At 38.1% G+C, this 16,514-nt stretch overlaps 1 protein-coding gene across 1 annotated transcript in view; it reads left to right on the forward strand.

Annotated features, from left to right (window-relative positions):
• The window catches only part of ARHGAP10 (Rho GTPase activating protein 10), a 392,686-nt gene that overhangs the window by 307,435 nt on the left and 68,737 nt on the right, over window positions 1-16,514 (forward strand). The gene's annotated exons all lie outside the window — the stretch shown is intronic.

Consider the following 16,514-nt stretch of genomic DNA (forward strand, 5'->3'; position numbering starts at 1 on the left):
CCTGCCTGCCTGCCTGCCTGCCTGCCTGCCTTCCTTTCTGCCTTCCTTCCTTCCTTCTCTCCAGGGATCATTTAGATTTCTTTTTTTTGGAAGATTAGGTATATGATCTCCATTGAGATTACACAACTGAGAGATAATTGGAGAAAGAAGTAGAATGAATGATCAGATTTCTCACCTAGAGCTAAAAGGCACCTTAGAGATCATACAGTTTATCTTATTTTGCAAATAATGAAACAGACACAGAGAGAGTGACTTACCCAGGGTCACACAGTACTCAGTGTCAGAGATACACAATACTCGGTGTCAGAGACAGCTAGAATTTAAGCAGAAGCCTGATGCTTCATTTCAGGGTTCAGTTCTTTGTTATATTTATATGGATGAAGGGAGTTTATCACCATTTTTTAAATAATTTGCATATTTGGTTTCATCACTGTGGGAGCTCCTTCCATGTGTTTTATGTCTGATGCCGTTTTACCTGCACCTTCTTTGTCTTCTCCTAAAGCACTCATAGAGAATCCCACAGGAAAGCCCACAGGAAAATCTTGCTGCTTCTGCACCTTATTTGAATTAAGCATAACTGAGTAGAGCATTTATTGTTCTGGTCTTTTCTAAGACAGAAGAAGCAGAGTTTGAGAGTTGTAACAGTGACCTCACTGGCCATCTAGTCTAACTCATTCTTTAAAGGAGTCTTTCCTGTAATGTACTTGATAAGTGTTCAGAGGTGGCCTCGTTGTGAAAGACTCATTGGTTTGCTCCAGTGTCCTTCTTTTGCTGTTCCTCCCTCTGGCTTCCTTGGACATTTGTAGTTAAGCTCTGTGGCCTTTTTTGGCCTCATAGACCCAGGATGGAGTCCTTACTGCCATAGTCTGAAGTTCATTGTGTCTGACTGTCAAAACTCTGTGGTCAGTTGGAGGTTGCATGCATAGTACCTCATACCTCTTATTTGTTCCCAGAAAGGGCTGTGATGGTTTTGTGTGCAGGTCTGTTTTTAGCAGCCCTCTGAAGTGTTTTTCTTAAATGGGTAATTAGTCTTCAGTTTCACTGATGTTCTACTTCCTACCTTTCTAATGCTATTTTTCATATTTTCAAGATTCTGAGCTCGTGTGACTATGAAAATATTTGATTGCTATCCAAGGGTAGGAAGGGCTGAGGATGAAAACCAGTATGTTATTATTGGACTTCACAGTAAGGCGCTGTTTAATCACCTGTCTCCAGTTTACTGAAGATGCAAAACTTGCCACCCCTGCAACAAACACAAGTTACAAAAGCCTTCAGTATTACTGAACTCGAGACATCTGACTCTGTGGCATGTCTTCAAGGGAACGCAACACATCTTCTTTGCTTTAACATCCTGGGGAGATGAGATGTTGCTGTGTTTTCAACAGTTAACTTAAGCAAAGATAAATAGAATTTTTTTTAGGTGTGTGAGCATTACTGCCAAGTCTTGATTTTTCAGAAGAATAATACTTTACAGTTGTTTATCACTGGATCCATAATCTTACCCCAATGTGTGTTTTTACCTCAGTGGATGATGATTACAATCCATCCATGCCTTCTCATCCTATGTAATACTATCATTGAATGGATCTTCCATAGATGGTCTGCCTGGAAGTTTGGAAGCTTTTAAATGTTAATTTTTTTTTTCAAGGAGATAGCATTTGCTCAGTTTTAGTCAAAGTCTGTCTCTTTGTGACCCTGTTTGGGGTTTTCTTGGCAAATATAATGGAGTGGTTTGCCATTTCCTCCTTCAGCCCATTTTATAGATGGAGAAACTGAAGCAAGCAGGGTTAAGTGACTTGTGCCAGTGTCACACAGCTCATTAGTGTCTGAAGCTGGATTTGAACTCTGGTCTTCCTGATTCCAACATTGAAAATTTTAAATACTTGGTTTTCTTCAATTTTTGTTTCCATCTAACACTGACAAACATTTGGTAAACATTTTAAAATATTAGCTTTTGAGGGAAAGAGTAATTCGGATTAAATTTATAAGGGGAGCAGAATATAACGATCAGAAGTTGGGTTGTAGGAGAGCTAAAAAGAAACGAATGGCATGGACAATCTGCAAGTGATTCTGCCTTGTGTAGATATCTTTTTATGAAAGCCACACCAAACAACATCAACATCAACAATAAAACCTTATGTGCTCTTCAAAACATATGTTTTAAGTATTTTGGAGAGTATTGAGCAGGACCTACTCTGATATACAAACACACACATACGTATGTGCACCGATGTACAGATTGACAGATATTTGAAAAAATGATCCAGCGGCATGAAGCCAATGCCATCTGGCAGACCAGGCCAATGTCTTCGTTGTTGACATGGTCCGCATGTTTCCTGTGGCAGTGTTTCAGATCTGCGTCCAACCACAAATATTACAATTTTCAGGTGATATCACTTTTCTAACAATAAGGTAATTTTGTTTCAAAGAAAGAAAACTGTTTCCAAATATTTATCTACTTGAATTTCTCTTGGCATTTTTATTATTTAGTTGGTATTCTATTTTTTTTTAACTTTGCTAAGCTTTGTAATCATTTTATTGGCCCTCCTTGACAGACAGTATTATGAGAGGATCATTTGCCAGATGAAGAAATTGAGGCCAGATAGGCACAGTAAGTTGCAAAATTATTGCTAGAGCCAGCCTAGCCTATGATCTCTTTTTCCATTGTTTTGGCAATGGAGCCATCTCTCTCTTTGACATAAAAGGATGTTAAAATAAAGTAGTGAATTACAAAGTGAAACGAAGAGAAATCACTTTCAAACTCTTCATTTTAGATCACATAGACTATTTGTATATTTACTATGCATGTATGTAGTTCATACTATGAATATAGTTCAACTATGTATGTAGTTCAGTTAGGTTTGGGGTCTTTCAGTAGGACAATTGTTGATCTAGAGATCCTAGATGAGTGTTTGTACTATTAATTGCCTTTTATGCCTCTTATTACCAGAATTCATTATCAAGTTGATGCATTTTATGCAGAGATGCTTTTGTGGTTCTGTGGCCTAAGTATGAGGGATGAAGATTGAAATTCTTCTATAGATCTTTTAAAAGTTTTCTTTGTTCATATCTTTCTACAATTATTTCTTAATAAGAGATGCACACAGTGTACTAGAGTCTTTTGTTTATTGTTTTCTTCTTTTAAAAACTAATTTGAGTGTACCAGTGTAAGTAGGGCAGCTAGGTGGTACAGTGTGTAGAGCACTGGGCCTGGAGTAAAGAAGACTCATCTTTCTGAGTTCAAATTTGCCCTTAAACACTTATTAGCTGTGTGACCCTGGGCAAGTCACTTTACCCTGTTTGCCTCAGTTTCCTCATCTGTAAAATGAGCGGGAAAAGGAAATTGCAACCCACTCCAGTATAGTATCATCTACAAATCAGACTATTTTGAGATCCTAGCTTTTCATCAGAAATCCCTCTTTATTTTTTGGGCTATCTATAGGACATCTTCCGTGACACTACCCCATGTTAGAATAACATATATCTACTTGTTTGATTCCTTGATTGAAGTCTGCATTCAGTGACTGATTAAATAAAATTTTCTGTGGTCAAAAATCCCCTTGAGTACGGGGACTGTTTTGGCCTTTCTTTGTATTTCCAGCACTTAGTGCCTTAAATTCTTGACTTTATTATCAGATTTACATAGGTAGGAGATGCTTTATATTCTTTATAGAGGATCATATGCCAAGCCAGATTGCAGATTGTTTTTAATAAATCAATAAGCAGTAGGTATAGTAAGGTCATAATTATGTTGTCTTTACCTATAAGTCAGGTATATGACTCTGATATATTGTTTGCTGTAGAAAAACTGCCTGTTTGAATTTTTTCATCAAGGTACAAAGACCATTCTCAGGTTTTATAGAGGCGAGAAAGTAAGTATTCAGTTTAGTTGTTGCTAATGCTTCCTCCCCCCCCCCCATTCTTTTGGAATTGTCTCTCTGAGAAATTTTGTAAATTAGCTCCTGAGAACCTTTAAGCATAACTTCTTTGTGACCTGCTTGCCTGCCGTTGTCATTAATTCCCAAGGGCAAGGTGACCAAGGATTCTAACATACACTGTTTTGTGTTGGTTTTCTGCTTGCAAGATGTGAACCAGTCCCACCACTGCCTTTGTCTTCTTACCTGAGGAGGACTTGGGAGCCTATGCATCACTTAGCTACAACTTTTGGCTTCCTTTGTAGTGGTTATGTTAATACGTGTGGAGTTCAGTTCTTTTGGGCAGAGCTTCTTGGTTGTTGGAAAAAGATTATTCATCTTAAAAGGGTCATGGTTGTTTGTAGATGCTTTAAAAACCATGGGATCTATCTTACCACCTTCTTTTTGTCCTTTGTGCTATTATTACTGCAAGGGTGGAAAGGGACTAGAGAGGACCAAGGGATATTTTGTGTTTTTATCTATTTTGTATTTATTGCAGCCAAAAAATTCTTTACGTAGTAGCCAATTTGGCAGTGACCCTCTCTGTTCTTCCTAGTTTGGTTGTGGAACAGTGGAGACATAGTTTGTCTTTGGGAGTCTGTATTTGAAGCCATTCTAGCCTGGTAAACTCTTATAACAGAAATTATGTTCCATCTGAACGGTTTTCAGGAACCAGAGTTGCCTTCACATCACAATTAAACTTTGGAATGCACTTTTGTGGAAGGGTAAATGATAAATCATTAAAAGAGGAAAAAGTACAAAAGTGAAAATTTCTTCCGTTCTCATTTTCACCAGGAAGACATACTAAGAAGACCAGTTAGGTCCGAAAAAAAAAAAAAAGTATCAAATGGAGATTTGAAACTTGGTCAAGATTTGTTGAGGGGGAGATATAGAAAACTAACTTAGCATGACAAAAAAACTCTGCTTAGTAGCACTCAGTTATCAAAGTATTTAAAATCTATTTTTGCCAACTAGGCCTTAAATATATATTTGAATAGTCTCATTGTCTACTAACCTAATCAACCCAAAGGTTTCCAACAGCTCTTTTACTATTTTAGGTGTTTTTTTTTTTATCTGGGCCCGGGAAAAATAATTTATTTTATGTTGGCTAATTTGGGTTAATTAGCCAATGTGGGTATAACTATCTTTATTAGATAGTGTCCATTGTACATGAGTATTAAAAGAAATTTATACTGGAATAACATCTCTTACTGAAAATAGGCCAAGGTAAGGATTAGGGAGCCTTCTTCAAGGTTTAGATCTGTGAAATCCAGGAAATATATTGTGTCATAAAAATGTTTGTAAATAAATATCAAGTATATATTCTACTGTGTGCTCTGAGGACAAATATTGGGTGACATTTTAAAAACTTGGTATTTATTAAGTGATCTGCTTGGGGAATATATTTGTTTTGAAAACCGTGAAAGTGAGCAGAATCTGGTGATCCTATATGAAAAAGAGAACAGGAGGCCATATTAAAAAGCATCTTGAGTTTTTTCATCTTGGACTGAAAAAAGCTAATGGATCATTAGGGAATTTTCTGTTTATCAGCCAAGGCAAGTTGCTACTTGAGCATGATACCATGAGCACTGCTCAGTGACTGGGAAGTCCCAAATAGGAAACAGTTTTTTTCTTTTTAAAAATGAAATGACAGGGGTGCCTAGGTGGTACAGTGAATAGAGCACTGGCCCTTGAGTCAGGAGGACCTGAGTTCAAATATGGCCGCAGACACTTAACACTTACTATCTGTGTGACCTTGGGCAAGTCATTTAACCCCAATTTCCCTGCCCTCCTTTCTCCAAAAAGCAAAAAAAAAACCCCAAAAACAAAAATGAAATTACAGCATCAAATACTAATACAAACAACTACCCTTGCTTAATGACCATGTTTTATTTACTTAATTTCCATTGGTAAATTATCATAACACTTTTTTTTGTTCGTTTCTCTAAATCTCCAGCTGGACTTTTTGGCCATTCTCTTTTCCCTTTCCTCCTAAGAGTATAGTTAGTATGTGTTATATTCTTGTGGTTATTTTTCCACAAAGATCTCAGGTCTTTTTATTCCTCCTGTTTGTCCATCTCAATTCCTATAAAGTGCTCCATGACATTAACACACCCTAGTTAACCATTCCCATATTGTTAGGCATTTAGATCATTTCCAGTTTTTTTTTTTGTTTTGCTTCTACAATTTGACTCTCTGCATGTTAGTAGCTGTTCCAAACCTTTTGATCTCTCCACAAGCTTAAACTCAACATATGCCAAATTAAACTCACTGTATTTCCCCCTACCTCTTCTGAATTTCTGTTACTGATGAAGGCAGCATCATTCTCCTAGTTACCCAGATTTGCCACCAAGATATCATCTCCAGTTCCTCACTTCTGTTTGCCCCCATATTTTGTCTTTTGTCAGGTCCTCTCAATTTTGCCTTCACCACATCTCAGATACAGAAACGTTTCTCTTCTCAGAGCAGCTTGGTGGCACAGTGGCAAGAGTGTTGGGCCTGGGGTCAGGAAGACCTTAGTTGAAATCTCACCTTGCTTACTTTGTGACCTTGAATAAATTGACTAACCTCTGTTTGCCCCAGTTTCTTCAACTGTAAAAATGAATATATTAATAGGACCTGCCTCACAGGATTGTTGTAAGGATTAAATGAAATAGTATTTGTAAAGCACTTAGGAAAGTACTCTGGCATGTGGTAAGTATTATATAAATGCTTTGCAACTGCTGATGCTACCAGTCAGACACCTGGCACCCTAGTGAAGGAACTCATGGGCTCACACCTGGACTGCTACAGTAGCTTTCTTACTGGTTTCCCTGCTCCAAGCCATCTCCTACAGAGTAGCCAAAGTGATCCTCTTGAAAACCAGGTCTGACCTGGTCATTCCCCTGCTCAGCAAACTCTAGGAGCTCCCAGTTATCTCCAAGGTCAAATAGAAAATCTTTTGGCTTTTAAAGTCCTTCACTCTCTGATGCCTTCCTGGTCAATTAAGTCAATTAATATTTATTAAACACTTACTCTGTGCCATCTGCTGTGCTAAGTGCTAGGGAAGCAAATATAAAAAGAGAAAGACAATTCCTGCCCTCAAGGAATTTACAGTCAAATTTAGGAAGAAGCCACACTAAAGAAAGCAGGAAGTGTGAGAGATGTATGCCAACATGGTAGGCATGATGAAACAGTCAGCCACAGAAAGCTCAAAGTAGTGCATACAAGTGAGAAACCAGATATCCTAGCTGACTTCTCTCCTTAAGTGGAGGTTTGGCGTTCATGTCCCCATCCTCCCATCAGGAGAGGCGGAAAGTAGTGATGAGGTAGCATACCAAGGCTGATGGGATCCAACCTTTCCATTCTTCTTACACTTTACTCCTTTCTGTGTATTCTGTGATCCATGGACACTGGCTTTTTTGCTGTTCCTTTCAAACAACATTCCATCTCTTGACTTCTTGTCTTTTAACTGGCTGTCCCCTATGTCTAGAAAGTTCTCCTTCCTTATCTCTACTTCCTGGCATCCCTGGCTTCCTTCAAGAATCAGGTCAAACACTTAACTCCCCATGATAGGGAAGAAACCTTTCCCATAGCCCATTCTGGCCTTGTCTCTGATGTTGCCTCCAGTTTCATAGTATTATATATATATATATATATATATATATATATATGCTGTTGACATGGTATCTCCTTCATTAGAACATAAGCACCTGGAAGGCAGGGATTGTGTCTTTGTATTCTTAGCACTTGCCATAGTTCTTGGCACATGGTAAGCACTTAATAAATGCTTTTTGACTTTACTTGCAATTTTATATCATGCACCAGGGGAAAGACATATTTCTAATAATAGAAATATTAAGTCAAAGGGTACGATTACTTTCATTGGTTTTACTTTGTATAGCCATGTTGCTCTCTAGAGTCTAGAATTTATGACACCAACATTGAATACGTATATCTATTTTCTCCAATCCTGCCTTCAAATTCCATTGATATTATATTTTGCCAGTTTGAAGGATTTGAGATGATATATCGAAGTTATCTTCATTTTAATCTCTGATTATAGTGAAATGGAACATTTTTCAGTGGCTATTAATAATTTTTCCTCTTTTGCAAATTCTCTTCATGTCTTTCAACTATGAGTTGTAGATACCGAGGTTTTGATTATTCCTTAAGTATTTTAAATATCAAGTTTTTATTTATTAAACTTACCATAAATGCTTTGCTCAAGCATTCTTTCTTTTTTTGTGAAGTTAAAAAACAATAATACATTTTTGGTATATCTATGTTGTTCCTAATAATTTATTTTCTTGAATCTCAAAAAATTCACCCCTCCTCAATAATTAAGAATACATTCCATTTTCTACTATTTAATTTTAATTAACTTGAATATATGGCACAAGGTATGGGTCCAAATTCCTTTCCTGTCAAAGTGATGTGTAATTTTCCTAAATACATTTGTTAAATAATGAATCTTTTCCCTAATTTTTATTTTCTAAGCCTTGTCAGACAATGATTTTTTTTTACATATTTAGTTGGATGTCTGGTATATCAATTTCTATCCATTGAATCTATTTCTCCCAGTAACAGATGGTTTTGTAGCATGTTTGAAAGCTGAGGAGCTCATGATCCCCTTCATCAGTTTTCTTTTTAACCATATCCCTTAGCAGTCTTGCCAGCTTGTTTTTCCATATAAGCTTCAGTATGATTTTGGCTTTCTATAAAGAACTGAAACAGTTTCAAATGGAAAAGAAAAAAAATAGGGACAGTTATGATTTTCATTTGTGTATCTAGAGCTTTTATTTATTTGCTTTTCAGAGTGGGGAAGGCAGGGCATTTGGGGTTGTGATTTGTCCAAGGTCACATATCTAGTAAGTGTTAAGCGTCTGAGGTCGAATTTGAACTCAGGCCCTCCTCACTCCAGCTGGTGCTGTATTCACTGTACTACCTAGCCGCCCTGAGAACTTTTATTTAAAAAAAAATTACTGTATGGCCATGTAACCTTGGGCAAGTTACTTAACCCCAATTGCTTAAAAAAAAACCCAAAACAACAACTTGTTTGGGCCAAAGAAACTTGTTTCTCTCTCTTTGTGATGGTTTCTTAATAGATGTTTGAATATTAATTTATGGCACTCTAATAGAATATTGATTTTCTTTGTAAATGGAAATTTGGTGATTATCAAGAATTTAGGAAACATTTTTACGAAGATTTTTATTGCTAATTTGTGTGAACTCAGTTACCATAATTAAGTATATTTACTATACACTATACCATAAGTATATTTACCATATGTACCAAGTATATATACCATAGTATAGCAGTTATTAAATCTTTAGTGAAATCACACACACACATACGTGTGTGTGTATGTATATATGTATTTTAAATTCCTCTACTTATGAAGCTTCAGTGGCTCCTTGTTTTATGTAGGATAAAATATATGTACCCCTCTTTGGCATTGAAAACACTTTACAATCTGACCCCTAACTACTTTGCTAGATTGATATCCTGTCATTCCTTCTCACACTTTCTTCATTCCAACTAAAGCCAGTGGCCTGCTTGCTGCTCCCCCCATGCAACGTTCCATTTACTGCCTCCATGCATTTCTGTTGGCTGTGCCCACTGACTGCAGTGCTGTTCTTTCTCATCTCTACCTCGCTCCCTTAAAGACTTCTAAAGTGCTACTTCTTGGTCAATACCTCTTCCAACTGCACCATTTGTTAATGTTCTACTCCAATCCTTGAATTTTTAAAAACTAAATATAAACTTTGTGTTATGATTTAAATATTTATTTTATAATATAAATACAAAGTTTATAAATGTAAAGTGTAACTTTGCATAGCTTTTGTATTTATCTTTTCCAGTAGAATATAATAAGCTCCTTGTAGGGACTGAGATTTCATGCTTAAATTAATTCTGGTTGAATTGAATTGAATCCCCTTATCCATAGACATCATCTAGTTCCGTTTGATACAGTGATACTGCACTTACTGTTTACCCAAACTCCAGAACAGAGGAGAAATTGATTGAATCTATTATTGTAAAATGGTATTTATGGAGCCACCCAAATAGATGTTGACAGTGTGTGAGCCACTAACCGAGAGATGGTTAAAAAAAAAAAAAAAGGCCGGGTTTCTTCACATCCCATTCTCATTATACTCTTTTGTTCTTAATTGGTAAGCATAACTAGAGGTGACATGACTAGAAGAAAATATGCATGTAGTATTTGTGCATTCCACAAATGCATATCCCTAGAACCTGTTCCTTTAAGATATAAGCTGCTATGTAGTATTTATTGCAAGTCTCCCCAATACCTAGCAAATGACTCAAATGGAGGTGGAATGAATTTTTTCTATGTTTTAGTCACATAAATCACGAATTCTTAAAGAATCTATGATCTTATCAGTGAGAGAAAACTTCTTCACTTGGGCGGATTGCAACCTGTCTGTGTCTTAGTAGCTAAGTCCTAGGGAGTTGACTGAAGCTCACTTAGCTTGTCCTAGGTCACATAGCTAGTGAACGGCAGAGAAGGGAGTTGATCCCGTTTTCTTGAATCTGGATCTAGAACTCACTCCATCCACTGTCCCATCCAAAGGTGGGGAAAGAGGGAAAATCTTTGCTTCTACTTTTTGAAATAAATTCTTCCTCTCTCTAAACATTAACCAAATGGCCCAGATATAACAAGAAATTAGCAAGTATGGTTATGTTACAATTTTTATTTCGTGTTGCATATTGCATGAAAACTCATTACAGAATTCAGGGTGCTTATCCTCATTTGTATTAATTATTAGAATAATGTAATTTTGGAGCTGAATGAACCCTAGAGATGATTTAGTTTAAACCAGGGCTGGGGAACCTGTGGCCTCAAGACCGCAGGTGGCCCTCTAGGTCCTCAAGTGCAACTTTTTGACCGGGTCCAAGTTTTACAGAACAAAGTCTTTATGAAGAAGATTTGTTCTGTGAAGTTTAGATTCAATCAAAGAGCTGCACTTGAGGACTTACAGGGTCGCATGTGGCATCAAGGCCACAGGTTCCCCACTCCTTGTTAAACCCTTCATTTTAGAGGTAAAAAGATTGCCTTGGAATAAAGACTGTTCTGTAGTTAGCAAGTCATATTGTTCAGAATTTTATTAAATAGTTGGACCAGCTAGGGAACCATCTTTTTCAATTACAACTCCTACAACTTAAGGATACAAAATACATTTTTTTAAATATACATCAAACATTAGAAGAGAGTGTGTAGAAAAGGACAATATGTCCATTAGGTTCGGGCTTTGTAGAGGGTAATAAGAAGAACATCTTGTCATTGCTGAAGCAAGGGAAAAGAACACAGTGAGACAAGGACAGACCCTTAAATGTCACTGAAGGGTTATTTAGATGAGGCCAAGAGAAGGCAAGGGATGGGCCCAAAGTAAATTCAGTAGCTAGTGTCATTCCAGGATTAGAACCAAAATCTCTTATTCTAGACCTGAGATCTGTTCATGCTCACCACACTAAACTCTGTTTGGGGTGTTATTAGAGAGTGTTAGAGTTGGAAGTGACCCCAATGGCCATCTAGTTCAACCCTCATGTAAAAATAAGGGTTTTATTTATTACCACCCTATATATAGTATAGCCAGTAAGTCATCATCCCACCTTTGCTTAAAGACCTCCAGTGAAAGGGAACTTAAAAGGCAGCACATTACACATTAGGAGAGTTCTAATGTTGGGTCTCTTTATATCTGTTCTCTCCGGTCCCCCATGTCTGGAATGCCCTCCCTCCACTCTGACTCCCTGGCTTCTTTTCCCAACTAAAATCCCACCTCCTACAGGAAGCCTTCTCCGCTCTTCTTAATTTTAGTGCCTTCCCTCTATCAATTATTTCCTATTTATCTTGTATATAACTTGCTTTATACTCAGATATGTTTGCACATTGTTTCCCCCATTAGATTGTAAGCTCCTATCTTTGGACGCTTTTTGTTTCCCAGGCACTTAGCACAGTGTCTTGCACATAGTAGGCACTTAGTAAATATTTATCAAATTGAATTGAATTAGTTCTGCTCTTTGGGGCCAAGCAGAGCAAATAAAATCCACCTTCTAGTAGACTGCCATTAAAATACTTGAAATACTTGTCAGATCTGCCCTAAATGTTATCTTCTCCAGGATAAACATGGATCATCTAGAAAATTTTGGCCTGAGGTTTACAACTGCTTGAGTGAGTTTCCCATGCGGTCCAGGAGGCACCTGGTAGTTGTACTAATGTAGTTTGCTATAAGTGTTGGTCCTGGTCGTCTAAGGTGAAACACCTCGAGTGCCATGTGTTTTGCTCTGAGTTACATGCATAGGGCTAAGCACAGGCTCTGCGCAGCAAATAGATGCTTTTTAATATATGCTATGGCCACAATGAGCCGGATGAGCCAGGAAGAGCTCATTCCTTCCTGAGGTCATGGACGTTTTCTTTGGTTTTGGTGTGTGATTTTGCTCAGCTGTAGATCATTTCTCTATAATTCTAGAATTCCAAGTGGTACGTGCTCAGGTTATCTCTGCGGACTAATTCCACTGACTCAGTCAGCAAACATATATTAAGCTGCGATTATGTGCTACACTAAAACAAAAATGTATTTTTAAGGCGTGGCACTCTTTTTTCAGGGAAATTATGAATGAGAAATTGGAATAATTAGGAAACAGTGGTAGCACAGTGACTGGTACATACTTTACATGTCTAACATGGACCAAAACAATGTTTTTCATCTAATTATCATAGTATTACTAGAAATGAGGAAAAGAACAAATACATAGAACTTATGTCATTGACTTAGGGGATAAGACTTTGTTATCATTATGAATTTGGTGTTTCTTGCCCCCTTTTTAAAAAATTGTGTATAAATATATTTAGAGAAGGGCCTCACTGGACACATAATTACTGCACTCCTGATACTGGCACAACATTGAGCTTGAGGGTGGGAAATACAGAAATAAATTCCATTCAAACATTAGGTGCTGACTCTGTGCAGGATGAAACCATTCCTGCTTTTAGGAAGTTGGCATTGCACTGAGGAGAGTTAGCTTCTATAAGAAAACAGAAAGTAATTTGAGGAAAAAGAGAACAGACTCAGTGATTACTAGCGAGACCTGGGAAGGCTTTCCAAAGGAGCTAGGGGCCTCATCTGAGACTTGAAATAGGATGAGAGGACTCCATGAGGTAGAAGTAAAGAAGGAGTGTATTCTAGACTTGGCAAATTCACAGTGGCAAGAGATGCAGTGTTGAATGTTAGGAACAACTTGTTGACCAGTTTTGCTGGAGCCCAGAGTGCTTACTTGGAGGGGAGTAATGTAAGGTATTTCTAGAAGACAGATTGTAACCAGTTTATAGAGGGTTCACAGTGTGAGGTTGAGGTGTTTGTATTTATTCTTAGAGGCAATAGGGAGCCACTGAAGATTCTTGAGCAGTGTAGTGGTATGATGAAAGGTTCACATGTAAGAAATCTTTTATCTGGCAAGAGTGTCCAGGATTAATTTTGGACAGCAACCAGGATTCAGAGAGATCTCCCAAAAGACTAAAAGTAACCTAGATGTGAAGTAAAAGCAGCTCAGTGTGGGAATGTCAGCATTGAAAATAGAGAAGAGATGAACATAATATATAGGAGAAATTGATAGTTGTTCATAGATCAGAAAGAGTGAAAGCAGAACTGACCCTTCGAAAGTGACTAGTCAATGTAGGGGATTCAGTTTTTCCAGTAGCCAAATAGATTTTTCCCTTAGTGAAGGCCAGAATACCAAACATTCTTTGGAAGGGTAATAAGTAAAATTGTGAACATTATTTATTCTCAATCTCATTACTTTTGCCACAGGACTTTTTCTTGAATCTGCAATTATTCTGCAGCTTTTGGGGATAATAATGATAATTATAGTTCACATTTATCTAACCCATTCCATAAAATCCTTTGAAGCAGGTATTACGAACATAATTATTCCCATTATATAGATGAGGAAACCTAGGCTCAGAGAAATTACATGACCCATTGTCAAGTGGCTGGTAAGTATTTTTTCTCCAAATCCTGTGTTATGTGGACATTACCTGCTTCTCTGGTAGCCCTTGATGATGTGACACTTCCCCAAGCCCTCCCAACATCCATGCATACTTTTCTAATGTCAGTCTTCTTATTACATTGGCTTTCCTATTGGAAGGTAAGTCCAGGAATATATGAGTATCAACATTATACATGTTCGTGGAAAGAGTGTGTTACAAAACTAGGTGGAGCTGAGGTCTAAGATCTCATCCCTTCTGGAAGAAGAACCCTATCCTTTCCTTTTCTTCTTTTTTTTTTTAAGCAGTCAAGGTTAAGTAACTTGCTCAAGGTTACAAGGCCAGTTACTTCTGGGAGTAGTGCTAAGTATCTGAGCCCGGATTTGATCCCCAGGTCATCCCTACAGTGGAGCTGGTGCTCTTACTCGCTGAGCCACCTGGCCGCCCCTAGGCAATTGGGGTTAAGTAACTTGCTCAAGGTTACACGGCCAGGTGTTTCTGGGTGGGTGCTAAGTGTCTGAGCCTGGATTCGATCCCCAGGTCATCCTGATACTGGAGCCAGTGCTCTTACTCGCCGTGCTACCTGGCCGCCCCTGCCCTATCCTTTTCAAAAAAGCCATTCATAAGGAAACTTTGCACCGCTCCTATCCTAACACATTCTTGCATGGACACATCTCAAACACAGTTTGACATCCTGAAAACTATTAATTCTGCTGATGGAAATCACTGACATATGCCTGTTAGCCTCCATCTACAAAGGGAATTTTTTGGAAAGTGGTTCCTACAAGAGCCTGCTTTGGCCAGTGGGTGTTTGCGTTCCCTAAAATATTACCAGGACATTAAAACCCATAGACAAAGAGTGGGGCTACAACATTGGGATTGATGTTAGGGTTCCAGTAGTTCTACAAATAACATGTTAAAAATGTCATCTTAGAATTATCTTTTCAGTTTGTCATGCAGGTGCCATAGTAGACTGATAAGCTTTTGTCTGTCCATCTCCTTACTCCCTGTCCCTACCCCCTTCCTTTTTTTTTTTTTTCCTTTTTGGTAGAGGCTTAGAGATAAAAGGTCTAGTTCTAGGCTGTGTTAGAGCCAACTTGAACCACAGGGCTGATTGATATATTTCCTTTGTGAGCACGTACACCTTGGAAAATAGCAAATGCTACAAATTAGAATTTGATTTGTTCTTGTTGATTATGTCTAGAGTTAAGGAAGTAGAGAAGCCACTAGGGTGTCTTGTGAGTATTTCCTGCCCCTTCTCCTTTCTCTCCACTTTTCTTTAAGCCCCCCTTCCCTGTAGCATATCTGTCTAGTGTAATATATTTGCTTCTTCAGCACTAAGGCATCTTATAATCCCTTCAGAAAAAAAAAATTTATATATTATTCTGTGAATGGATTCACCATTAGTCTAGTTGGCAATTGTTGGCTTAGTAGTTTGGTATAATGGAAAGAGAAATAGATTTGAAGTCAGAGGTCCTGGGGTCAAATCCTAGCCCTGTTGCTTACCATATGCATGTCCTTGGGCAGGTCATCTCCATGAATCTCCATAAAATGAGGAGGTTAGATTTTATCTCCAAGGTCTTACCAAGCTGCAGATCTCTTTAGTTTTGGTGGTACAGTAGGAAGTGTGCTGGATATGGCCTCACAGGCCCTGGGTTGGGAACCTGACTGCCAGTTGCCGCCTTGTGGTCCTGGGTGAGCTGGCTAATTACTTTCTGCTTCAGCTGCCTCCTCTGTAAAAGGAGGAAGTTGGACCAGATATCAGTAGTGTCAAAATCAAATTGAATCAGGGCCACTAAACAGTACCTAAAGAACCCTGTGTTTGGAATATTAATTTAGACACGTGGTTTCTTATGTTCTGTTGTATTTTTCTTTTTCTTTGTTAAATATTTCCCAACATTTTAATCTGGTGGTTCCCCCTAGACAGTGCTCTTTCAGGCCACGATTTTGACAGTCCCTTCCAGCACTAAATTTATGGTCCTATGAAAATATAGATCCCAAAATGAAGAGTTATAGAGGACTTTAATGGTAGCTAGATGGCACAGTAGGTAGAATGCCAGGCCTGGAGTTAGGAAGGCTCATCTTCATGAATTCAAATCCAACGTCAGAATTCACTAGCTGTGTGACCCTGGGGAAGTCACTTAAACCTATTTGCCTCAGGTTCCTCATTTGTCAAATGAGCTGGAGAAGGAAATGGAAAATCATTCTAGTATCTTTGCCAAGATGGGGTCATGAAGAGTCAGACTCGACTCAAAACAGATGAACAACAAAAGAGGGCTTTAGTCTTGATCAGTGGAGACAGAATCTACCCCGCTGAAATCCCAAATCTTCCCAAGTAGGGAAATCTAACTCTTTCTCAGTTTGCTTTTGGGGTGGTGAGACAAGTATGTTCTAAGCTGCAGCGAGGAATTTGCTGTTAAAATGGCATCCTGGTGCTCTCATGACTCCCTTGCTTTAGAATCTCACCAGAGGCCTTTTGGGAGGCTTTGTCTCTGTGAGCCACAAAACCTAAGTCACATGGGATACAACAACACTGTGCATGTTCTTGACTGAACCTCTCTATGTGGGATGAACTTTTTTTTTTCCTTTTTCAAAAGAAAAAAAAGAATCTCAC

The sequence above is a fragment of the Petaurus breviceps genome, unplaced genomic scaffold (genome assembly GCF_028583685.1).
Source record: "Petaurus breviceps papuanus isolate PSGF00001 unplaced genomic scaffold, PetGlider_PUasm1.0 76, whole genome shotgun sequence".
Lineage (NCBI taxonomy): Eukaryota > Metazoa > Chordata > Mammalia > Diprotodontia > Petauridae > Petaurus > Petaurus breviceps.